The following is a 26,710-nucleotide window of genomic DNA, read 5'->3' as shown; positions in this document are numbered from 1 at the left end:
AAATTGGACGGAAATTTGATGCTATTTCTTTATCTCCCTTCTTAAACAGTGGCTTAACTTCAGCATATTTCAGCCATTCGGGAAATATTCCACTGATAAACGACTGGTTACACAGATAGCTTAATATGTTCCTTAGCTCAGAATCACATTCTTTAATTAACTTTGTTGATATTTCATCATACCCACTAGATGTTTTTGATTTTAAAGATTTTATGATGGACGTTATTTCTGTTGGGGTAGTGAGGGTCAAATTCATATTATGGAAGTTACTTGAAATGTCTGGTCTAAGGTAATCCATAGCAGCATCTACCGAACCTGACAACCCCATCTTTTCAGTAACAGTTATAAAATGTTTGTTAAAAAGTTCTGCAACACTATACACATCTGTCACCAATGCATCATTTACTCTTAATGCTATTTGTTCCTCTTCATGTCTGGTTCTACCGGTCTCCTCCTTCACTATATCCCATATTGTCTTTATTTTGTTATCTGATATGACTATCTTTTCCTTGTAATATATTTGCTTTGACATCCGTATTACAGTCTTTAATATTTTGCAGTATTTCTTATAATGTGCTATAGCATCAACATTGGAAATGTTTCGGATTGACAGATACAGTTTTCTTTTTGTTTTACAAGATACCCCTATTCCTCGAGTAATCCATGGCTTCTTTGTAGACTTTGCTCTAACCTTGGTAAGTTTTGGGGGAAAGCAGTGTTCAAATAAGGCAAGCACTTTATTAGCAAAAATGTTATATTTTTCATTCATGCCATGAGCACTGTAAACATCAGTCCAGTGAATGTCTCTGAGGAGTGTCCTAAAATAATCAATTTTTGGCTTACTGATTACCCTCTTGAGCTCAGATTTAACAGATTTTATATCCTGTTCAGTATTAACATTTAACAGAAGGAACTGCATGTCATGGTCTGAGAGGCCATTGACTATTGGTTTTGTAATATAATTTTGTTCATTTGACTTTTCTATAAAGATATTATCAATGGCTGTTTGTGAGCAAGTGGTTATCCTAGTGGGGAACTTTACTGTGGGAATTAAGTTGAACGATAGTGTTACTAACTCAAATAGGTTCTTATTGGGAGAGTCTTTAAGGAAATCTACATTGAAATCACCAGCAACCACTATTTCTTTGTTTTTGGTTGTTAAATGGGCCAGTACAGCTTCAAGGTGGTTTACAAACAGATTAAAGTTACCTGCAGGTGCTCGATATACACTTAATATTATGAAAGATTTTTTGTGAAAATCTAATTCTGTTGCACATGCTTCCATATGCTGTTCTAGGCAAAATTTATGAATGTCTATGTTCTTAAATTTATGACCGTTCCTGATGAATGTGGCAACTCCTCCTTTCTCCATTTCTGATCTACAAAAATGAGATGCTAACCTAAACCCTGTAACACTTAAAAGTTCTATACCAGTGGTCACATGATGTTCAGAGAGGCAGATTATGTCAGCTGGGTTTGAAGACTCTAATTCATCTATGCAGATAGTTAATTCATTAATTTTATTTCTCAGTCCTCGAATATTTTGATGCAATAAAGATAGCTGACATTTCACATTGACTGACTTAAAATTGGGTGGAGTTAAAATATCTGCTGACAGTTGAAAATTCTTAACCAATGGCTGTTTATGTTGATGTAATAAGCTGGAATTATGTTTTTTGATTTCTTTCTCAAACTGAAGGTTTGTCTCAGTTCTAACCTCTCTTAAAATTTGTTTTCTTTCTGTCCTCCCTACCCTAAAAAAGGGTCTTTTCTGAATCCTATAACCACTGGTATTTTACCACTCATGACAGTGCCTCCCCCCTTTAACTTTCTTGCTATTTCCCCAGCCAATTTACCCTTCCCCTTCCTGTTGAGGTGAAGGCCATGCCTAGTATAATCCCACCTACTGATAGAATCAACATGAACCACACCAATGTGTGACCCCGCACCCGACATGAGCAGCCGTTCCAGCTCCAAATTAACTCTCTTGACAGAAGAGTTCAAATGAGGTCGGTCATGGCGCCCAAGAACAGATACAAACTCAACACTGGTATGCCTCGATGCTGATGCAATCTTCGCCAGGTCACACTCTACGCTGTACCCAGGATCTCTGTCAATACTGTTACCTGCCCCACCCACTATAACCACGGTGTCTTCCTTAGTGAAATCTTTGCAAAGTGATCCTAAATCCTCTGTCACCTGCTCCAGACCAGCACTAGGTTTAAAAAAATTGGTGACCTGGTATTCTGATCCTAGTTCATCCTGCAAGAGTTGGCCAACACCTCTTCCATGGGAACTACCTAACAACAACACTTTCTTTCTCTTTACTGATTTCCCTACATTCTTACTTTTCAATTTGCTGCTGAAAGTTTGTTGTGCCCTGTCTACACCTGTAACTGCTTGAGGCTCACCAGGTTCTAACTGAAGCAACAGGTCAAATCTATTTTCCACATTCACCATAAAGCTGTCAGACAAAGTTCTAGGCCTGTTCCTCCTGTTGCCTGTTGCCACTTCCCACCTCTCTTTACCCTTCTCCCTCCTTAACCTGTCAAGATCTCCCCTGGCCTTGTCTAACTCAGCCTGAAGGGCAGCAATTTTCCCCTCCTGTTCCAGTATCTTCCTATCTCTACTACAAATCCTACAAAACCACTGATGAGTCTCATTTACTTCCCCTATTCCCACGCCACTACAGTCACCCACATGGAAAAAACTACAGCACCCATCACACCAAAGCCCCGACCTAACAATTCTACGGCAAGTCAAGCACTTTTCACTCATGATAAACGTAATAATTTATTAAGAATAAGTCAGTTAAATTACAGATAAACACGAAAATATGGTTACACAAATTTGGCCTATACGCAACTGTGTGTAAACAAAAACAAAAGTGCAAAGTTTCTGAAACAACAAGTTAAACTTTACGCTACTTTCCGGAAATGCTAGTTAAATAATGAAGAGGTACGCTAAGTTAAATTGCTGGAGAGAGCAAGGAACAACTAAACGAAATTCTATAGATTTGCTGCAGCAGAACGTAAACAGAAAATACGACTGTACGGTCTTTTCGCGTTTTCTGCTATATTACGTAAAGAGAAATGAAACCTTTAATGGTACACTTAAACGGCACACTAATACACTTATTTACCACGTAATCAGTACTAATCTATGTGTTTTATAATCTAAAATAACTTATCTTTACGAGAACACCAAACCTCGCGCTAGTCGCTTGGCTGCAGGGCTGTTAGATTGCTGTCCTGACGAGCACATTCTCCAAATCTCTCACCAATTGAAAACGTCTGGTCAATGGTGGCCGAGCAACTGGCTCGTCACAATACGCCAGTCACTACTCTTGATGAACTGTGGTATCGTGTTGTAGCTGCATGGCAGCTGTACCTGCACACGCCATCCAAGCTCTGTTTGACTCAATGCCCAGGCGTATGAAGGCCGTTATTACGGCCAGAGGTGGTCGTTCTGGGTACTTATTTCTCAGGATCTATGCATCCAAATTGCGTGAAAATGTAATCACATGTCAGTTTATAGTATAATAAATTTGTCCAATGAATACCCGTTTATCATTTGCATTTCTTCTTGGTGTAGCAATTTTAATGGCCAGTAGTGTACATAATGGTTGTGCAAATACAGATTGTAGACACACGGCTGACAACACATCGAAGTTTGGATCCGGCCGTGAGTCGTGCTAGGGTAGCCAAATGGTAGGGCGACCACTCGCGTTAAGCGGGAAATCCGGGTTCGAGTCTCGGTCTGGCATAGATTTTCATTGATACATGCCGTCACACAGCTGGTAGTGTTGTAGAAAACAGTAACCTTTAAAAAGTAGCCACGTAAGATGTGGATTCAAAGTAACCTTTATCATGTGTTTCTTCAGTCACGAAAAACTTCGGAGCAGCTGCCCAGAGGCATAGTACGGGACGTGCAAACATTTGGTTGGTCCACTTCGAGCATCTGGGACGTTACGTAAGTTGAGGTGTAGCGCCGTATACCGATCCTACCTTGGACACGGTTAAGTGGGAGATGTGTCTCAGAGCTGGACGCGCACGTAGTTTATGTATCGGCCGACAGAGGACAATATTGGATAGGGGACTGATTTAGTTTCGATGGTGCCCACTAGAGTGCACTAAAGTAATAGAATGTTTTTCATAAACTGTTCTAGTATTTTCATAAAGTGTTATTATGTCTTTTTGTGTATGTAAAATGTTATAAATGTGTTTTAGCAGTGTGAATGATGCGTGACTGAGGATTAATGTTAATATGTAGATAATTGTTTAACGAGTTATGTAGTGGGATTTAGTGTGGGAACATTTCGAAGAAGTATGGATATGGACAAAGGGGATTTTTGTAGAATAGTTTTGTAAAGTACGTTTATGATAAGAGAAAGTCAATTCAGGTATAAAGAACAATAGTAAATAACTTTATGCATAAGCAAAACTTCAGCATATTAAATAATTACGTCGGTAGAAAGTGCAGTTGTTAAGTTTACTATTTTGCGATTGGTTATTGATGAAAAGCGCGGACTGATGCGGGAGAATGTTGTTTTGCTATTGGCTGTTGAGTAAACTGACCAATGGTAAAGCAATATTCTTCGCGCGCCTTTCTCTGCTGGGAGAGAAGACTTTGAGTATTCTAGAGAGGAGTCGGAGCCTAGACATGAAACAGTTCGGACGTGTGTAGTAGTAGTTCCGATGGAAATGTTAAGTTGCCGGATCTAGCAGTGTTTCATACATCAAAAGTGTGGTAAAGTGACGGCATAATTATTCCGATGGGTGAGTAGAAATTTCGGAATTTCTAAGTGAATTTTGTGACGAGTAAAGGCATATATTCCGCGTGGCGTATTGAGCAGGTCGGTGGCTAAAAACTGCGACTGCATTTGGTACCGACAGACTTAATTTTTGGCGAGCATTATCAATCAAAAACAATCACTATTGTTGTAGCTATTACGTCTTCGGGAAATGCAACACCATAAACTTGCTAACGTGAGTGAAAGGGATTGTGAGTGACTGTGTTAAGACTAGCACGGGCTTGGCAGAGATAATTGTTCACCTAGGTTTCAGAATATATTAATTGAGGATATAATTTCCAATTTTTCATTTCGTATGAAAACTATCTCCCGAAACGTAGATTAGTGACTTTAATTGCAGCCTGGTTCACGTCGAAGTACAGTAGGTTTCGCTCGGCTTCCCTACTGATGATATGCTGAGACAATCTTCACAGGTAGGTGCAGGTTCGTCGTAAAGGGACGGAAAGAACCGCGCCGCCTCAAAGTCACTGCTGACGGTTTCCAGATACGCAAACGAAGCCGTGTAAACAATCCGAGTAGTTCCATCCTGTCGGGAGGAACGATCTCGTACCGGACAGGAAAGGAGGATGCAACTCTCCATCAAGAAGGTTCATATACTGACAGCATTAGGAGCATTTGTATTGCACACAAAGTTGGAATTTTTTATCTTCAGTTACTCGTAGATGCAGAGCTAAAGCCAAGACCTAGTTCAATGTAAGAACTGCACGTCTGGCTTCTTGTAGATCAGCATGAAAGGTGCAGGGTAGAAGAGGGGGAAATGTCTCTATACGTGAGAAATGAATACACCCTGCAGCGTGTACGACCGTCAACCCAATCGTATGCATTACAACGGTGCATCAAACCTTTTTTTCTAGTATTCGATTTTGTGGTACAATGGGACCAGACAACCAGGACCCTACCAGCCAGTTCCTCCCCTGAGGTTTCATAGAGTAACAACTTTCATACACTAACAACTTCATGTAACGCTATAGGGAGGAAGTCTATCACAGACACACTGCGGGCGTTTGTGCAGTAGCACCACCAACAGCGATGCAACGATCAAGAAACATTAGCAGTTCGAGGAGTCATATTTCGCACGTGTTGCTTATTCAAGTTCGGTTACGTCACTGGTTAATTATTTCAAAAAGTTATTTTTAGGGTTCCTTCGACATATGTATAATTTTGGCCGTAACATAATTCTTCCGGGTTATATGGTCGTGGTCCATGGAATTCTTCTAGTCCTAACGTTTCGTCCAATACTACGTTGGACATCCTCAGAGGTCCTACCGACTGTCGGCAGGACTCAGCAGGACCAGCCATACCTCTGAGGATGTCCAACGTAGTACTGGACGAAACGTTAGGAATAGAAGAATTCCATGGACCACGGCCATATAACCCGGAACAATTATCAACAACAGTACCATCCGGTCGTGAAAGCCTTCATTGCATGATTGGCCGTAAGACTTGTATAATATAACTAAAATAATGTACGACGAACACACACAAAAGAAAAAAGGGCAATCGAATGTAGCTACTGCAGGGACAGAAAAAGATATAAATAGAAAAGTAGAAGTGGCCTGCGATACCACTGGCAAAGTAAATAGCAATTTCAAAACTAAGTTTATAGTTGAGAAACAAATAGAGATGAACGTTGGAAATCGCTAGGAGAGACGGAAATACAAAAATAGATGGATCAGGGATCAGTCTGGAGTGGAAGAAGTAATTATGACTGTAATGAATATGAAAAGCAGGTCGCCGGTCTTGCAGCGAGGCGAATGCATGGACCAATGAAGGTCTTTCCCAGATTCCAGGAGTTTAAAAACTACATATCGATGAAAACTTGAAATAAAAGATGAATATTACTGAATTGCTCAAACAGTTACGTTCAGCAGCTTTTGCTTCTTCTTCTTCTTCACATAAGGTATGAGGTAAACAGCATTTTTGCAGGCCCGGTTAGCCGTGCGGTCTAACGCACGGCTTTCCGGATTTGGAAGGAGCGCCTGATGCCCGGCAGGAACCCGCCCTGCGGCCTTGTGTCGAGGTCCGATGAGCCGGCCAGTCTGTGGGTGGTTTTTAGGCGGTTTTCCATCTGCCTCGGCGAATGCGGGCTGGTTCCCCGTATTCCACCTCAGCTACACCTCAGAGCTTCAGGGAGAGCATAAGGGAACAATTGACAGGAATGGGGGAAAGAAATACAGTAGAAGAAGAATGGGTAGCTTTGAGGGATGAAGTAGTGAAGGCAGCAGAGGATCAAGTAGGTAAAAAGACGAGGGCTAGTAGAAATCCTTGGGTAACAGAAGAAATATTGAATTTAATTGATCAAAGGAGAAAATATAAAAATGCAGTAAATGAAGCAGGCAAAAAGGAGTACAAACGTCTCGATAATGAGGTCGACAGGAAGTGCAAAATGGCTAAGCAGGGATAGCTAGAGGACAAATGTAAGGATGTAGGGGCTTATCTCACTAGGGGTAAGATAGATACTGCCTACAGGAAAATTAAAGAGACCTTTGGAGATAAGAGAACCACTTGTATGAACATCAAGAGCTCAGATTGAAACCCAGTTCTAAGCAAAGAAGGGAAAGCAGAAAGGTGGAAGGAGTATATAGAGGGTCTATACAAGGGCGATACACTTGAGGACAATATTATGGAAATGGAAGAGGATGTAGATGAAGATGAAATGGGAGATACGATACTGCGTGAAGAGTTTGACAGAGTACTGAAAGACCTGAGTCGAAACAAGGCCCCCGGAGTAGACAACATTCCATTGGAACTACTGACGGCCTTGGGAGAGCCAGTCCTGACAAAACTCTACCATCTGGTCAGCAAGATGTATGAAACAGGCGAAATACCCTCAGACTTCAAGAAGAATATAATAATTCCAATCCCAAAGAAAGCAGGTGTTGACAGATGTGAAAATTACCGAACAATCAGTTTAATAAGTCACAGCTGCAAAATACTAACTCGAATTCTTTACAGACGAATGGAAAATCTAGTAGAAGCCGACCTTGGGGAAGATCAGTTTGGATTCCGTAGAAATACTGGAACACGTGAGGCAATACTGACCTTACGACTTATCTTAGAAGAAAGATTAAGGAAAGGCAAACCTACGTTTCTAGCATTTGTAGACTTAGAGAAAGCTTTTGACAATGTTGACTGGAATACTCTCTTTCAAATTCTAAAGGTGGCAGGGGTAAAATACAGGGAGCGAAAGGCTATTTACTATTTGTACAGAAACCAGATGGCAGTTATAAGAGTCGAGGGACAAGAAAGGGAAGCAGTGGTTGGGAAGGGAGTAAGACAGGGTTGTAGCCTCTCCCCGATGTTATTCAATCTGTATATTGAGCAAGCAGTAAAGGAAACAAAAGAAAAATTCGGAGTAGGTATTAAAATCCATGGAGAAGAAATAAAAACTTTGAGGTTCGCCGATGACATTGTAATTCTGTCAGAGACAGCAAAGGACTTGGAAGAGCAGTTGAACGGAATGGATGGTGTCTGGAAGGGAGGATATAAGATGAACATCAACAAAAGCAAAACGAGGATAATGGAATGTAGTCGAATTAAGTCGGGTGATGCTGAGGGTATTAGATTAGGAAATGAGACACTTAAAGTAGTAAAGGAGTTTTGTTATTTGGGGAGCAAAATAACTGATGATGGTCGAAGTAGGGAGGATATCAAACGTAGACTGGCAATGGCAAGGAAAGCGTTTCTGAAGAAGAGAAATTTGTTAACATCGAGTATAGATTTAAGTGTCAGGAAGTCATTTCTGAAAGTATTTGTAGGGAGTGTAGCCATGTATGGAAGTGAAAAATGGACGATAACTAGTTTGGACAAGAAGAGAATAGAAGCTTTCGAAATGTGGTGCTATAGGAGAATGCTGAAGATTAGATGGGTAGATCACATAACTAATGAGGAGGTATTGAACAGAACTAGGGAGGAGTTTGTGGCACAACTTGACTAGTAGAAGGGATCAGTTGGTAGGACGTGTTCTGAGGCATCAAGGGATCACCAATTTAGTATTGGAGGGCAGCGTGGAGGGTAAAAATCGTAGGGGGAGACCAAGAGATGAATACACTAAGCAGATTCAGAAGGCCCTAGGTTGCAGTAAGTACTGGGAGATGAAGAAGCTTGCACAGGATAGAGTAGCATGGAGAGCTGCATCAAACCAGTCTCAGGACTGAAGACCACAACAACAACAACATACACTATGTCGGCGATTGCTGCGCAAATAAGTTCTCCACGTACGCGTACACCACCATTACTCTACCACACAGACATAGGGGTTACTCTCGTCTGGTCTGAGATGTTCCCTGGACGGGGGTCTGCCGAGGGCCGAACCGCACAATAACCCTGAAAGAGTGGTTCGGTGTGGGGCGGCAGAAGGGTGAAATGGACTGCGGTAGTCGTCGTGAGGTTGTGGACCACTGCGGCTGCGGCAGGGACCGAATCTGTCCGTCGGTTATAGGTCCCCGGTTAACATACAGTACAACACAAACTGCTTGTTTCGGCAGTCCATCTGTTGGGTGGTCTCCCTACGTTGTTTTTCTAATTGAAAGCCTTTACTGGGACCCTTTCTCCATTCGTACGATGTACATGTTCCTTTCACTTTTTCCTATTTTTCTTTATTTCTTATTTTAGATTATATATTCCTAAATATTTCCTTGTATCCTCATTTCTTTTATGATCTTCTTTTGTACTTCCTTCCACTCTTCTTAGAAATCCCTTTTCTTGAACTAGTACTCTTCATTCTTAGCGTCTTAGTGTTGCCTGTGCTTCACTTCCATAAGTAAGGGCTGGTACAGCTAAGGTTTCATAAAACATCAGTTGAGGTTCTTTTCTGACTTCATTTTGCAAACGTTTAACAATTTTCCATTTATGGAAGTAAATTTATTTAATTTTGGGTCCATGTCAGGGTTATTTTTAAAAGTGATGCTCCATCCTACATATTTAAAATATTTTAGTTGCCCCAAGATTTCTATTATCAAGATTATTTTAGGTCTTACTGGTTCTACACCCTGAATGATGTCGCTTTCGTTTTATCTACAGACAACGTTAGTTTGAAATAGAAGCTATCTGCTACATCTTATAGACTGCAATCTGAAGATGAGCTTCGTTCTCTGCAGTCAAGGATTAGGTCATCTGCATATAAAATTTCATTTAGTCAAGTGTCACGAACTAAATATACTCCTTTTTTTTGTTCATCTCATTAAATTTACTGCCCACTTCATCTGTGTATATTTCTGAAGGGTGTCGAAGAAATATAGTATCCTTTTCGTACCCCTTTATTTGTGTTTGTGTCCGCCCAGATAGCTGAGTGGTCAGCGTGACGGATTGCCGTCCTACGGACCCGCGTTCGATTCCCGGCTGGGTCGGGGGTTTTCTCAGCTTAGGGACTGGGTGTTGTGTTGTCTTCATTATCATTTCATCCCCATCCGGCGCACAGGTCGCCCAATGTGGCGTCGAATGTAGTAAGACCTGCACCAAGGCGGCCGGACCTCCCGGTCAATGACGCCAAACGCTCATTTCCATTTTCCATTTGTGTTTGTTGGCTTTGTGAAGGATTTTTCATGTATATGACAATTTCGGTGTTGTGTGTAGACCATTAACAGAATTTGCGGTGAAATCGATATGCTCATAGAGACATTATGTTCCACAGTGTTTCTCTGTTCATAACTGCTGTTCGTATAATTTCTAATCGTGGAAAAAAACGAATCATCCTCCTAACATATTTTCCTCTCAATAATTTCTTATGGAACAATATTTTGTGATAACTCATCACTTAGAAAGAAAGTAATGACTGCACAAAAGCAGTAAGTATAATACTTAGTGTTTCCGTCTCTCGTATTTTAGCATTCTCTCGTCTGCCCCTGTGTTCACTGCAGATGGCTCCCCCCCGCCCCCCCCCCCCCCCCCCAACCTCTGCGCTCTTGTGAGTTGGTCGTCCTTCAAGGCAGACGGCTTTATTCTTTGCGTCACTGCCTCAGACTCTTTCTATTATTCCGCAGTCAGCATGAAATATCACTTTTCCTTTTAACATCTCTTAACTTCTGGCTATGCACGCCGTTGCTCATGAGCTTGGAACATGGGGCTCTCTTCTTGAAGGATCCTTTGTGTCGTGTATGTGGAATATGAAGCAGACATTTTCTTGGATTTTCTGTCTCCTGTTCACACTGACAGTTTACTTCGTCCATTCCGCCCACTCCCGAATCGTGCTGTCCTGGTCCTTTACAATCCATAGTCATCTTGTACCCCACTTTTCAAGGAATAGTCATTTTAACTACGCCTTCACAAATTGTATCTTCGCTAATGGGATTTGTCATGAATAACTCATCACAATTTCAGGAGAATACAAATCAGAAGCACAAATGACCCTGTTGTTGTTGTTGTGGTCTTCAATCCTGAGACTGGTTTGATGCAGCTCTCCATGCTACCCTATCCTGTGCAAGCTTCTTCATCTCCCAGTACCTACTGCAACCTACATCCTTCTGAATCTGCTTAGTGTATTCATCTCTTGGTCTCCCTCTACGATTTTTACCCTCCACGCTGCCCTCCAATGCTAAATTTGTGATCCCTTGATGCCTCAAAACATGTCCTACCAACCGATTCCTTCTTCTAGTCAAGTTATGCCACAAACTTCTCTTCTCCCCAATCCTATTCAATACCTCCTCATTAGTTACGTGATCTACCCACCTTATCTTCAGCATTCTTCTGTAGCACCACATTTCGAAAGCTTCTATTCTCTTCTTGTCCAAACTGGTTATCGTCCATGTTTCACTTCCATACATGGCTACACTCCATACAAATACTTTCAGAAACGACTTCCTGACACTTAAATCTATACTCGATGTTAACAAATTTCTCTTCTTCAGAAACGATTTCCTTGCCATTGCCAGTCTACATTTTATATCCTCTCTACTTCGACCATCATCAGTTATTTTACTCCCTAAATAGCAAAACTCCTTTACTACTTTAAGTGTCTCATTTCCTAATCTAATCCCCTCAGCATCACCCGATTTAATTTGACTACATTCCCCTTGTAACCCATTATTTAAGCTATCAGTGGCTCACAAGTCAGTTAAATATAAATCTGCAAAAATGTTTGATCATTTTCCCAATATCACAAAAAGTCAGATATAACTTAGTTAATGAAAGTAGTTGCACGAATAGGCTGTAAAGTGATATGTTCATTACTGTTAAAACGAATTATGAATTCGTTTCCTGTAATCTAAATCTTTCCTCATCATTTTGATAAGAAAAATCATTCAAAGGGGTCTCTGAAATGCGTAAGCAACTAACAGAAAGCGACCTACCGGAAATGGGGTAGATGACGTAAGAAAACATGTAGGAACGGGATGGACATGTGTAGCGAAAGGCCATGATGCGTGGAAAAGTCTGCAGCGGCCCTTCATCTAGTTTGACAAGTAGCTCATGAATAATGATCATCATCATGATCTAAAATATCAACATACTAAAATACAGAATTCGTTCAAGATCAAATTTAAAATGCTGACATCAGTGGAAACACGTTATTTGGAAACTAAATTTTAACTGTCACAGTTATATTATTTAGCTGCTACTTATCTCCAATTGCTTCTTTTTCATTTTTTATTTTACTTCACCCTATGTATCATACATTTATTGTTACTTCATCGAGACCTGCCCTCTTCAACTTTGCAGGTCGTTCAACGCACGAACTTGTACTATATCACAGTCCGTTATTCTACAAACTGCAATCATAAACGTCTTTGTACAAAAAAATGTTTAACACAGCACAATGTCAGCGATAAAATGAAATAAAATTCGTATAAACTTACTGGCAACTAAAAAAAAAGGGAACTAAGCACATGTCTGTACCACAAATTTACTTCTTTTCTACAAATATTCCAGTTTATCTAACCTGCTCGATAGCCTCCAGCTGTTTCGTGTTTCACTTCTACTCGAGTCTTTGTCTAAGTCCGTTCTGATTTCTTCTGTTCTTATTCTAATACTTAATTACACACACTGCTTATATTAACGCTTTGCAAACAAACAAACAGGCACTAATAAAATTCGAAAATCAATTAACATATTGTTGAAAGTTCAAATGTATGTGAAATCTTACGGGACTTAACTGCTAAGGTCATCAGTCCCTAAGCTTACACACTACTTAACCTAAATTGTCCTAAGGACAAACACAAACACACACCCATGCCCGAGGGAGGACTCGAACCTCCGCCGGGACCAGCCGCACAGTCCATGAGTGCAGCGCCTTAGACCGCTCGGCTAATCCCGCGCGGAAACATATTGTTGAATGTCTCCCAATTACATCGAAAAAATGCTACTTAAAGAACTTACTGGTAACCTGTAGTTCTTTTCGTATTATATGCTACCTCCCAATTCCCCATACGATTCACGGATTGCTGTGCATGGACCATTTGTCTACGAGCTTACATGGACATTATTTCTTCACGAGCAGCGTTCACAATCGCTTCACGACCACTTTCGCCTTTACTACTGACAAGAGACCGCGCAAGGAAATTACAGAGATCTGTATTACAATCGCTACGTGCAGCTGTGTCAACTGAGGACATTAATTCTGGGTCTCTTAGAAAGTTCCATAAAGCTTCTTAAGAGACTTGCTACGTAACGTCTGTAATAATTCAACAAAGTAATATTTCGACCTTAGAATTCTCGATGTGACCTCGTGTCACACATTTCTGGAAAGGAAATTTTGCAATTAAGAGTTGTGACCACTGACGAGATGAATGCCCTGACTCAGGTTGAAGAAATTCAGTTGGACTAAATCTTAAGATGCACTCATTCTGTTGACTCTTGCCACCTGCTGAGTCGGACGTCGTATAGTGATGTAAATACCGACAAATGGGGACGTGATCGCCAAAATACTCCTTGTCAAAACCTAAGTATCAAACTGTTGTCTGTCAAAGATAAAACCTCTCTATCAGTTCTGTAGAGGGTTACTCTCCATTTATCATCAAGTTTCAAGGCTTTTTCTACTTCATGTTTGTATATTTCTATGGCTCTTCTATATAACCCTTGATAATACATCGGCGTTTTCGATAAAATTTTGTTTTCGGAAAACTTCATTCATCGTTTCCTGACTGAACAGCATGTTCTGCTACAGCTGATTGGTCTGCTTTCCCTACTCGCCAAAGTCTTTTGTGTCCCTTCCAACGTATATTCACGCTTAACTTTGTAGTTCCAATGTATGCCTTGTCGCCCGTACACACAATCTTATATGTCCCGCATGCCAAAACAGGAAGGTATTCATCCTAACAGATCTGACGGCTTGACATACTTCCTTCGTTGGTCTATTAATCGGTCTAAAGTTATTTTATTGTAAATTCTTACCTACAGAATCAGTTAAGTTCTAGTGAAACGAGTGAGACTACGCTCGTCCTCCAGAGTTTTTCATCTTGAATGCTATTATTTGAATGCAGAACTCTGTTCATTTCTTTTCCTAAATAGCCATTCTTTTCCGGAGAAAACCTGCTTCAGATGTTAAATTCTAAAGCGTATAGGGTTAAAATTGTTTAGGTTCTTTCAACAACAATCCCTTTTTGGCTGTAGATGACTACTGATGGAGTTCTCGTATAAACGTATGTCAGGATGCGTAACCTCAATAACCTCAACCTTGCGTCGGTCTACAGTAAAAAACTATTATCCACGGTTATATAGAAAAGCCATCGAAATATATAAACACGGGGATAATTTTAACAAAATACAAAAAGCCTTGAAACGTAATGATAATGGACATTAACTCTACAGAATCGATAGATAAGTTTTATCTTTGACATACGGCAGTTCGAGAGTAAAGTTTTATCTTTGGCAGGGATTATCTCTGCCAATCATGACCGCTTTTCACGTTATTTACGTCGCTCTCCGACCTCCAATCGATTCCATCCCCTCCTGACTCATACATCAGCTCTTGAACCAACACCACCTTCTTCCTGTTAACCAGTGTGGCTTCCGTCCAAATTTCTCCTTTGATGAGTAGATCCTGCACTTCACTCGTCTCCTATCCCACCACCTCAACTCTCGTAAATCCGCTATTTTTTCTCTCTCTCGACCTACAAAAAGCCTACGACCGTGTATGGCATTCCGGTGTCCTTTTGAAACCCCAGACACATCGGTACGCTCTTCCAATTAACTATGTCCGCGTTATTGCATCTTTCCTGTCTAATTTCCCATCCTTTGTCACTATTAACAATACCGGTACCTGTACCTTCCATACCACTGCAGGAGTGACCCAAGGTTCCGTCCCCTCTTCTCTCCTCTATCTCCTCTACGCCGCTGATATCTCCAAACCACCCCCACCAGTCCACCTCGTTCAGTATGCTGATGACGCCGTTTTCCTCGCACTCTACCCTACACTCCAGAAATCCCAAAGATCCCTCCAAATCCACCTCAATCCATTCACCTCCTGGCGTAACCAATGGCTTCTCAAAATCAAGCCCTCCAAACCTCAGGCAATAATTACAGGACGAACCATCCTCACCTTCCACCTCCATGACTTCTACCTTACTATTTACAACCACCTTACCGGCTAAGTAACACAGTAAAATATCTTTGACTAACCTTCGACCGGCATCTAACGTGGAAACCTCACATACTAGGCATACAACAGATACCCACAATAGACTAAAACTACTAACAGCCCCACACTATTCCCTGCACCTACAAAGCCTTGGTCCGTCCCATCCTCTGCCATGGAAATGTTGCATCGATCTCGGCCCCATCAAAGTTCTGTAAGTTCCTCCAAATCCTCGAGTGCAGTACACTCCATCTAGCTTTTCACATCCGTTTACCTTCCCCCAACTGGATCCTCTACCATCTCATCAAATTCCCAATCCTCCTCACCCAAATCGATCACCTACGCTTATCCTATACTGTACTCAAACTAGTTCCCAACAACTCCACTGTTTCCCCTCTGATCACCAAGCCCGGTATGCTGCTGCGCCTTCATAATCACAGCCCTCTGTTCCTACACCTACACACATACCATATCCTATATCAACGCAACTTCAACCAATTTTCTCTCCCAGACAATGAGATCCACCCCGGTATTTATCCAACGTGCCAACTTTAACTCTTCCCGATCTCTCCCACTCCACATCAGGGCTACTCTCTCATTTCCCTCTCCATCTATCCCCATCCCTTTCCTCTTGCAACCACTGCCGTACCCACACGACACACTTCTCCTCCCCCTCTGTCTTTCTCACCGACTGTATTTCTCGCTACCCACCTCAGCTCCTACATCTCATGTCTGTAGTTTTCTCATCTAACAGAGCCCTATCTACCACCCACACCTCTCAACCCTATGGAATATACTCCCTCCTCCAGCAATATCTCTCACCCTAGCGCAGGTTCTTCAGTTTTTAAATGAAATTGGAGTGCTTCACTACTTTTCACCGAATAGTCCCGTTGTTCTTAGCCGTCCATCGTCAATTTTTTAATAGAAAAGAGCCCTAATTTTTGTTTGCACTTCTCATTGTAGACTTTTTAATTCGCCTGGCTGAAGTTCGGAGAATTGTACCGCTGAGACCCCACCCTCCGTCCATATGGAGCGAGGGGTGAAATAACAATAAAGAAAGAAAATCTGGTCGTTCAGTCAGCAAGACTCAACGGAACCAGAAGCGCCTTTGAAGATTTCGAATGCAGCTATGGACGAAACGTTAGAAATATAACAGTTTCGTGGACCCAGAAAATTCACCAGCTACTAAGACAACCGATATTGAAATCCTTCATTGCATGAATATATGGTGTACTCTTCTAGCTTTGGTTATTTCGTCCCTCTCAAGTTGTAGATCTTTTACTATATATAGTTTTAGTCTGTCTTTGTCCGTGATTCTGTAGGCTTTAAATGCACAGATCCTGATTAGGTGTTATCAACATACGCATTATGGCGCAGCCACGTATCTTAAAGTTACATCGGCTGGGCATACTCCAGGAATCACACGTACTCTGCTAGTGCGGTCCTGACAACCCAAGAGAGCATCTAGATTACGTTTCATTGTGCTCGTCTCATTTTGACCTTGCAGTATTTCTGTCGGAAATGATACACCCAAACACTTGGTCCAGACCTAATAACTGCGTTTAAAATGCCGTTATGACACTTCTGCAGAGCCTACAATGGTAAGTATCTATGTTTTACGTGGCATGCTGTTACTTGTAAACATGCTGTAAGACGTGTGCCCTGTTTACGATGAACATTGCATTTCCTGCTGCTGACAAGGGAACCTCCCCATCGCAGATTTAGTTATAAGTTGGCACAGTGGATAGGCCTTGAAAAACTGAACACAGATCAATCGAGAAAACAGGAAGAAGTTGTGTGGAACTATGAAAAAATTAAGTAAAATATACAAACTTAGTAGTCCATGCGCAAGACAGGCAACTTCAAGGATGATGTGAGCTCATGAGTCCCGTGGTTAGCGTGAGCAGCTGCGGAACGAGAGGTCCTTCGTTCAAGTCTTCCCTGGAGTGAAACGTTTACATTCTTTATTTTCGCAAAGTTATGATCTGTCCGTTCGTTCATTGACGTCTCTATTCACTGTAATAACTTTAGTGTCTGCAAACCTGCAGTTCGGAAAATATTAATTGACCTTGTTATTGAAGTCGCGAGCCATATTTACTGGACTTATATTGCCCACGGAATACATCTCACGTATTTAAAGCACTCTCCTCAAAAGTAGCGAACAGTCAACTGCAAGTCAAAGAGTCACGTTAGCAAGAATACTCTCTTCCGTGCGCTGTAGTCGACTGAGGGTCGTGTGTTTCCATGTTTGTTTAGGTGTAGCGTCCCCATACTACGGCGCAGTTACCTCGCATCGGACGGACAGATAATAATTGTCTCAAAATAAAAAATTAAACATTTCACTCGAGGGAAGACTTGAACCAAGGACCACTAGTTCCGCAGCTGCTCACGCTAACCGCGGGACCACGGCGCTCATGAGCTCATACTCCCCTTGAAGTTGCCTATCTTGCACATGGACTACTCAGTTTGTATATTTTGCTTATTTTTTTCATAGTTTCACACAACTTCTCCCTGTTTTCTCGACTGATCTGTGTTCAGTTTTTCAAGGCCTATCCACTGTGCCAACTTATAACTAAATCTGAGGGGGGTGCGATGGGGAGGTTCCCTTGTGAGAAGAACGCGCGCGACAGAGAGGCAGGCAGTCGCACTGTGACGTTGTAAATAGCCTGTTTATATGTTTTTTTTTTTTTTTTAAAAAAAAAAAATTCTTTATTCAATACATTACATTATACATTATAACCCACTACCTAACTACATTAGTGGGTCCTAGTATGATACAAATTAGATGCAGCAATGTTATTCTACTCTACATGTAATATTATTATTATTATTATTATTATATGTTTCTATGTTGGCAGCGACATAGACTGCATTAACATCACTGAAAGCGCTGTGCGCCCTCAGTAAGAGACTGTGCGGCTGGTCGGACTCGCAGTTGAGTGTTAATAGCGGTGATGGAGGTTAGCAGTGCCCGCGCGGACGGTCAGTTTGGACGTGTGTCATTCATGGAGATTTAGTACTGGTTGGATGGTAGATGTATTTGCTAATGCTTGGGAAATGGTATTATTGACGATTACATAATTTTTGGAGCTGGATGTCACATGATTAACCGTGGAATGGTACCCTTCGTCGATGCGACGAACACGCAAGGATGTTTACCGTACTGAGCCACAATACCACTGCCTAGCGTCGTGCGCGCTCAGCTATGCTTCGAGTGATTAGTAGTCTACGTGACCTTGGCACGAACAGTCGGCGGTATGCACCCCCTCGTGAGTTTCCTTCAGTAGTTTAGATGTCGGTTCGTCGATACGACGAATGAGCACCAGTAAGAGAAGAAACCATATTCGTCGGAGCGACTAATGGGTAGCATTACAGAATAAAATTCCTTCATTCATATGACGAAGGGGTAGCAGTAACAGCGCACATTTACTACAAGTAGTGTAGTTCCATTAGTAAATTCGTCACATATTTTGGTAGTAAGAACAACACTTTCCATTTTGTCTATAGAACATGGCTTCGAGTAGAAGATGCTTGGATGATGACGAAATTAGAGCGCTTTTGGGAGAATATTTAGGCGACGTGCTGTCGTCGGAGGAAGAGGACTCTGAAGATGAGTTGAACATGTCAGAAGAGGCCGACCCTAACTATGAGCCTTCCTCGAGTTCAGAGTCAGATGGAGATGAGACCAATCGTCGACTCATCGACGGCGTGGAACAGGAAATTGCAAACCACATCATTCAAGCCTCAACCTCAACTTCTGAATCCATGCAGAAAAACAAACGAACAGGGCGTCATAAAAAAAGGGTATCTGAAACTAACGGCTCAACCATTACGTCACCTCTTGTGTCACCTGAGAAGAGTGAAACTCTTACAAGGGGAGGCCGCCAATTGTGAAATTCAGATTCGATTCATACTGCGCATAATAAAAGCTCATGGCCAGAGGTGTAATGTGGCAAAGCACCAAGATGCACTTCTCAGCCGTTGTCGAGAAAATCGACAGTTAAAAGAAACCGTTGCGGTGAAATACTCTCTACGATTTATGATTTCGTACAGCGTCGTGGCCCAGCGGTAAGCGCTCGGGTTCGTAATCCGAATGTCGCCGGATCAAATCTCGCGCAATGCAATTTTTTTTAATATTTGTTTTTGTAATTCATATATATATATATATATATATATATATATATATATATATATATATATATATATATATATAATTCCCGGCAATCAGTTGCAACAATTATGCATATAATAAGTTGTTGAAAGTCGTTTGTCGTGGAAAAACTGGGGACTTCGAACATGATTAGTTTTCCGCAAACAAAGTTGTATTTCAAAAATGTTATTAATTGTCTTCATAATGTTTACACGTGTAGTTAACGGAAGACGTAGAAACGATATTCCGAAACGAATACGTATAGTGTAAGTCAAACGTTCGAATTAGAGTAGAGACCCCACGATATATATATATATATATATATATATATATATATATATATATATATATATATATATATACATATTTGAATTACAAAAAACAAATACTAAAAAAAAAAGGTTGCATGGTGAGAGATTCGATCCGGCGACCTTCTGATTACGAACCCGAGCGCTTACCGCTGCGCCACGACGCTGCAGAAAATTATTAATCGTAGAGAGTATTTCACTGCAACGGTTTCTTTTAACTGTCGATTTTCTCGACAACGGCTGAGAAGTGCATCTTGGTGCTTTGCCACATTACACCTCTGGCCATGAGCTGTTATTATGCGCAGTATGAATCGAATCTGAATTTCACAATTGGCGGCCTCCCCTTGTTAGTACCTGGAAAGGTGGTAGCTACAGCTGGAAGACAACATCTATCAAACAACCGGGAAAAACGCCGAAGAGGAATGTGATTCACTTCACTCCAGGCCCTGCAGGTCACGCGAAAAATTCACAAAGTCCACGTCAGTGCTTTCATTTATTGTTTACTTCAAATATGTTGGCTGCAATGATTACTTACACCAACGATGAAATAAGCACACAACGTTCTCAATACAAAGATTCGCCTAGCTTCACAAAAGAAGTGACAAATGCTGAATTCGAATCCCTGTTTGGATTGCTTGTGACGAGTGCTGCTAAAAAGGACACTCACTTGTCAGTTGACGTTCTGTTTGATACAACGAGGTCCGGAGAAAGATATCGCGCCGCAATGTCATCATCAAGATTCAAGTTTCTCATAAATTGCTTGCGATTCGATGACAAAGAATCGAGAGCAGAAAGGCGAAAGATAGACAGATTGGCCCTCATGTCTCCAATATGGAACCCATTCCTTATAAATTGTAAAAGCAACTACAGACCAAGCCCTCATGTTACTATTGACGAGCAGCTGGTTGAATTTCGAGGCCGTTGTCCTTTAAAGATGTACCTTCCAACGAAACCCAATAAGTACGGGGTTAAAGTTTTCATGATATGCGATCATTCAAAAAGCTACATGTTCAGTACTGAAATATACTCCGTCAAAACAACGCTCCCAAGAGAAATGTCCTTCAGCGAATTCGTCACTACTAAACTTGTGGAGCCTCTGAGCACTTCTTACCGTAACTTGACGTGTGACAACTGGTTCAGTAGCATACCTCTTGCAAAGACCTTACTCACCAGTCATGTAATAACTATGCTTGGGACAATACAGAAAAATAAGCGAGAACTACCGAAGAATTTTACAGATACCAAGTTCATGAATAGGGGCCCCGGCTAAAGCTGCTTCTTGTTTTCCGAGAACATCACCGCAGTTTCGTTCAAACCAACCAGGAAAAATAAAATGATTATTCTTATTTCTACGAAGCATTATGACAACAGCATAAATGAAGAAACTGGCAAACCACAAACTGTAATGAATTATAATTCTACAAAAGGATCAGTGGATACCTTGGACCAAGTGTGCAGTAATATGAATTGTGGTAGAAAAACTAGACGTTGGCCCCTCTCCCTCTTCTATAACATGGTGAACATAGCTATTCACAACTCCTATGTCATCTATGTTGCCAATCTTGGCTCAAATGGTTCAAATGGCTCTGAGCACTATGGGACTTAACATCTATGGTCATCAGTCCCCTAGAACTACTTAAACCTAACTAACCTAAGGACATCACACACATCCATGCCCGAGGCAGGATTCGAACCTGCGACCGTAGCAGTCGCGCGGCTCCGGACTGAGCGCCTAGAACCGCTAGACCACCGCGGCCGGCTGCCAATCTTCCGAATAACCAAAGAGCATCTACAAAGTTTGCATTCGCCATGACATTGGCTGATGAATTGATGTCGCCTTGGATGCACATTCGACTCACACAACCAATCCCACAATTGCTCAACAGTATGATATGCAGATGCCTGAATGTTATGCAACCAGCTGATAATAGCCACCAACAAACTATCCAACAACCTAGTCGTCTTCATGGCGACAGAAAAATATGTGCATACTGTCCTTAGAAAAAACACAAGAATGAAAAAATTAATATGCGAAAAGTACAATAAAAATATTTGTGGGGATCATAAACACATGCTTTGTGGAGATTGTTTGGCTTCTTTGTGAGGTCTGATATATATATGTGGTATCTGTGTACTCGTAGTTTTCCGAGACTGATTGGCTGTAGTGGTATGTAAAGTACACCTGAAGAATATGTGTTTTTTTTGTTTCTAAATCTCTACATAGTAATGTGTTACTTTTATTCTTACACTATTACTCTGATTGTTACAATGGAATCTATTGTAATGCTTACTGTAAGATAGTTATATTATACTTTTCTTACAGATTTTCTAGTGATTGTTGCCCAAAAGACAGAGGGAATTTAATTGTTTGCTCTTACATTAATAAACATCGAACCAAACCTACTTCTGAAATAGTTCTTTACCTATATGCCCATACTAGTCCTCGTTTGAACCCTAATTATTTTGAAATTTTGATATGTTATTGATTGTAAACGAGTATTACATACATTCCGAGGCGCAAATCTACATAAACTGCTGTTACTGTTGATTATACGTATGAAAATTGGTGGTGTTCGTCGAATCGACGAATGGGTAGCAGTGATCGTCAAAAATTCTTGGGTAGCATTCCAGGGTTAAGAGGGTTAAGATAAAATCCGCTAAATACATCGTTTGCTCAGCAACAAAATCTTTCTTTCGCTAATCACATGTCTATTAGTAGTTAGAGCCTACAGTAGTTAGAACCATTTTATTTAGTTCGCTGTAGTTACTGCTTGCTGTTATTGCTGTAGTTCGTGTAATGAAGATTTTCTGTGAGGTAAGTGACTTAAGAAATGTATGGGTTATTGTTAGGATATCTGATAATTCAGGGTCATTTTTATGTGTTAATTATTTACCGTCAGATTGCGTTGCGTTTGTATATTGTGGGTAATAAATGAATAGACTAAATTTTAGCTGTATTTGTCAGGGAAAATTCTGTAGGTCAGTGAAATGATAAAAACAAGTAAAGAGACAGTAGGTTCAGTTCCACTCACCAGTTTAAGAAGGTTCAGTTGCATTGAGCAATTTAAGTGATAACTTAGAAGTTTCGATGTGCTCTACAGCAGAATAGTACATACAGTTCTATAAACAATTTCACGAATTTTTTTAGGCCAGTATTGTTAAGTGTGAGTAACGTGATGAAATTCAAGGCTTGAATATATTAAATAGACAAACTTCTACAGCGTACAGATACTTCGTAAATGATATTGTTCAGATTGTAAATTAATCTGGCTACAATATCAGTAAGTGCTGTGTGAAACACGGAACACTATCCAGCAAGTATCACAATATTTTTCAGATGGTTAATGACAAAGACCGTAGCCAGCAGCAGGGCGAAAAAGAGTGAGGAAAAAACAGTTTCCCTGCTTCACGCCTTATACATACAGGGTATTTTCCTAAGTTAGCAGGGAGAGATAGCCACGAATTATAACCTAGAAAAAAACTAGTTGCGCATTTAATTTGGTTATAGGTACATGTCTGCAGTTCTGGTACATACTGATAGATTCACGCCACAGTCCCGGTACCGTAGCACGCCGCTAGAGGACAGAAAACGGAGCGGCTCAGCCCAAGGATGCCGTGGACAGTCCTACAGTAATTCCTTTTCTGCATTTCAAGGTTAAAAGTAGTAGCAACGACACATGCTAAGCTGGTAGACACAATGATTACCTGGCAGATATACTTCCTGTGTGGTAAATCAAGCATGAGCGACGTAAAACGAAGTGGCAGTCATATCTCTGTGAAGAACGGAGAATCTTAAGAGACGTGGATTATCTGATGCTCTACGATCGACGTATCACAGTCGAGGCGATATTGCAACAAGTGAAAATCATACATGGGTCAGCTTTCAGACTGTTGCACGACATTATGAACGTTGCATGGATCGCCGCCTGCTGGGTTCCACGACTGCTCATTCACATTAATGATGCAGCAGAAATGTTGCACGTATGTCGGGCAGATGCAGATGACTTCCTTAGTCACCTAATGAGCAACGCTTACTCCTGTATGTATCACTACAACCCATTACAAAGGAACAAAGCCGTCAGAGGAAACATGTGCATTCACTACTACCGAAATAGGCGAAGACTGAAACACAATTAGGCTAGATGATGTGTGTTTTTTGAGCAGTCAAGTGCTTACTGGTTGAAAGCTCCAGGGATCATAGGAGGCTGCCAAGACGAAGCCCAACGACGCCCCGGTTCACTCTGCTCAGAGTACAGTGAAACATGTGGGTTCTTCTTCGCGCTGTCAAATTCTGCCTCACCTCTCCGCCTCCCCCCCCCCCCCCCCGCCCCACTCTCCACCCCTTCCCCTATCCCCGTGTTCTCATTACATCTAGTGTACTCTTCCTCTTTCCTCAGATGAAGAAACCATTGCGCGGAAGCGCGATTCCAGAATGACAACGACGTGATTCTCGAGACTGAACGTCACTTGAAGAGCCAAAATATAGACTTCAACAACCAAGTTCACCACCACGTGATCTGTATTTGGAAAACATGTCTCTCATATGAAACTTCCTGGCAGATTAAAACTGTGTGCCGGACCGAGACTCGAACTCGGGACCTTTGCCTTTCGCGGGCAAGTGCACTACCAATATCCTTACTTTTAGGAGTGCTAGTTCTGCAAGTTTCGCAGGAGAGCTTCTGTAAAGTTTGGAACGTAGGAGACGAGGTTCAAATGGTTCAAATGGCTCTGAGTACTATGGGACTCAACTGCTGTGGTCATTAGTCCCCTAGAACTTAGAACTACTTAAACCTAACTAACCTAAGGACATCACACACACCCATGCCCGAGGCAGGATTCGAACCTGCGACCGTAGCAGCACCGCGGCTCCGGACTGGAGCGCCTAGAACCGCACGGCCACCGCGGCCAGCGGAGACGAGGTACTGGCAGACGTAAAGCTGTGAGAATGGGGCGTGAGTCGTGCTTGGGTAGCTCAGTTGGTAGAGCAGTTGCCCGCGAAAGGCAAAGGTCCCGAGTTCGAGTCTCGGTCCGGCACATAGTTTTAATCTGCCAGGAAGTTTCATATCAGCGCACACTCCGCTGCAGAGTGAAAATATCATTCTGGGAACACGTCTCTCATTTAACGGGAAATATACAGGTGATTCCATGAAGCTACTACAAATTACCAGAAATAATGGCGAAGGGTAAACGTATTAGTTTGAGGTAAAGGACCCTGGTCCGGAAACGACCGAGACGAAAGTTACAAGCGAAAATCGTTCTGGTACATCTGACAGTGAACCTATTCTACTGCACCCTCTTTGCTTTTCATGTTTTGGGACGAGGTAATATGGGCAAAAAGAAGAGAAACCGAGGAAAGTTGTTTATTACGTATAGGGTCTAAAATGCATGCATCTACATTTACATAGATACTCTGCAATCCACATTACGGCCCTTGGTGACGGTACCCCGTACCATTACTAGTCATTTCCTTTCATGTTCCAGACGTAAACAGAACGAGGAAACAATGACTGTCTATATGACTCCGTATGAGCCCTAATTTCTGCTATCTTATCTTCGTGGCCATTATGCGCAGTGTATCTTAGAGGCAACAGAATCGGCCTTGCAGTCAGTCTCAAATGTCGGTTCTCTAAATTTTCTCAATAGTTTTGCTCGAAAAGAATGTGGCCTTCCCTCAACTGAGTCCCATTTGAATTCCTGAAGCATCTTCGTGCCACCTGCCTATTGTTCAAATCTACCAGTAACAATTCTAGCAACCCGCCTCTGAATTACTTCGATATCTTCCTTTAATCCGACTTGGTACGGACTGCAAACACCCGAGCAGTACTCTAGAATATGTCGCACTAACATTCTATGTGCGATCTCCTTTACAGGTGAACCACGCTTTCCTAGAATTCTCCCAATAAACCGAAGTCGACCATTCGTTTTCGCTGCCACAATCCTCACATTCTGATTCCCTTTCACATCGCTTTGCAACGTTACCCCCAGACATTTAAACGAGCTGTATCCGGATGTTTTTCTATATGTAGAGCCAGTTGCCATTCATCACACCAATTAGAAATAATATTATATTATAGTTTATGTCATTTTGTACCTTCCTACAATCACTCTACTCCGACACCTTAACGTACGCTACAGCATCATCAGCAGACAACCGCAGATTCCTGCCCACTCTGTCCGCCAAATCATTTATGTATATAGAGGACAACAGCGGTCCTACCCCACCTCCCTGGGGCACTCCTGACGATACCCTTGTCTCCGATGAGCACACTGATGGACAACACACTCAGTTCTATAACTTAAGAAATCTTCGAGCCACTCACATATCTGCGAACTTATTCCATACGCACTTACCTTCTTCAACAGCCTGCAGTGTTAAACGCTTTCCGGAAATCTAGAAATATGGAATCTGCCTGTTGCCCTCCATCCATAGTTAGCAGTATATCATGTGAGAAAACGGCAGCCGGCCGGTGTGGCCGAGCGGTTCTAGGCGCTTCAGTCTGGAACAGCGCGACCGCTACGGTCGCAGGTTTGAATCCTGCCTCGGGCATGGATGTGTGCGATGTCCTTAGGTTAGTTAGGTTTAAATAGTTCTTAGTTCTAGGGGACTGATGACCTCAGATGTTAAGTCCCATAGTGCTCAGAGCCATTTGAACGATTTGAAAAAAACGGCTAGCTCAGTTTCGCACGAGCGATGTGTTCTGGTCTCTTGAAAATTTATTATACCTTAAGAGCTGCTCACTTGTTGAGCAGAAGAGATGTATTCCAAAGTAGCAAAGATGAACAAGTGCTTATTGCTCTTAAGATAGACTATATTATTTAGAGTTCATGTTTACTGCATATTTATTCTTCTTTCGGCCCATACTAACTCCTCTCAAAATAAGCAAAGCAAAGAATTTACAGTGTAAGAGGTCTGCAGTTCAAAAATGGGTCAA

At 41.7% G+C, this 26,710-nt stretch overlaps 1 non-coding gene across 1 annotated transcript; it reads left to right on the top strand.

Moving 5' to 3' along the window:
* The first annotated feature begins 24,738 nt into the window (after nt 1-24,738).
* Trnas-cga lies at nt 24,739-24,813 on the top strand. The gene has a single exon. It is a non-coding gene; the product is annotated as a tRNA-Ser (tRNA).
* Nucleotides 24,814-26,710: the final 1,897 nt, after the last annotated feature.

Source organism: Schistocerca piceifrons, chromosome 3 (genome assembly GCF_021461385.2).
Source record: "Schistocerca piceifrons isolate TAMUIC-IGC-003096 chromosome 3, iqSchPice1.1, whole genome shotgun sequence".
Classification (NCBI taxonomy): domain Eukaryota; kingdom Metazoa; phylum Arthropoda; class Insecta; order Orthoptera; family Acrididae; genus Schistocerca; species Schistocerca piceifrons.
Note: the sequence above shows the minus strand (reverse complement) of the source record. Positions and strands in the feature narration are given on the sequence as shown.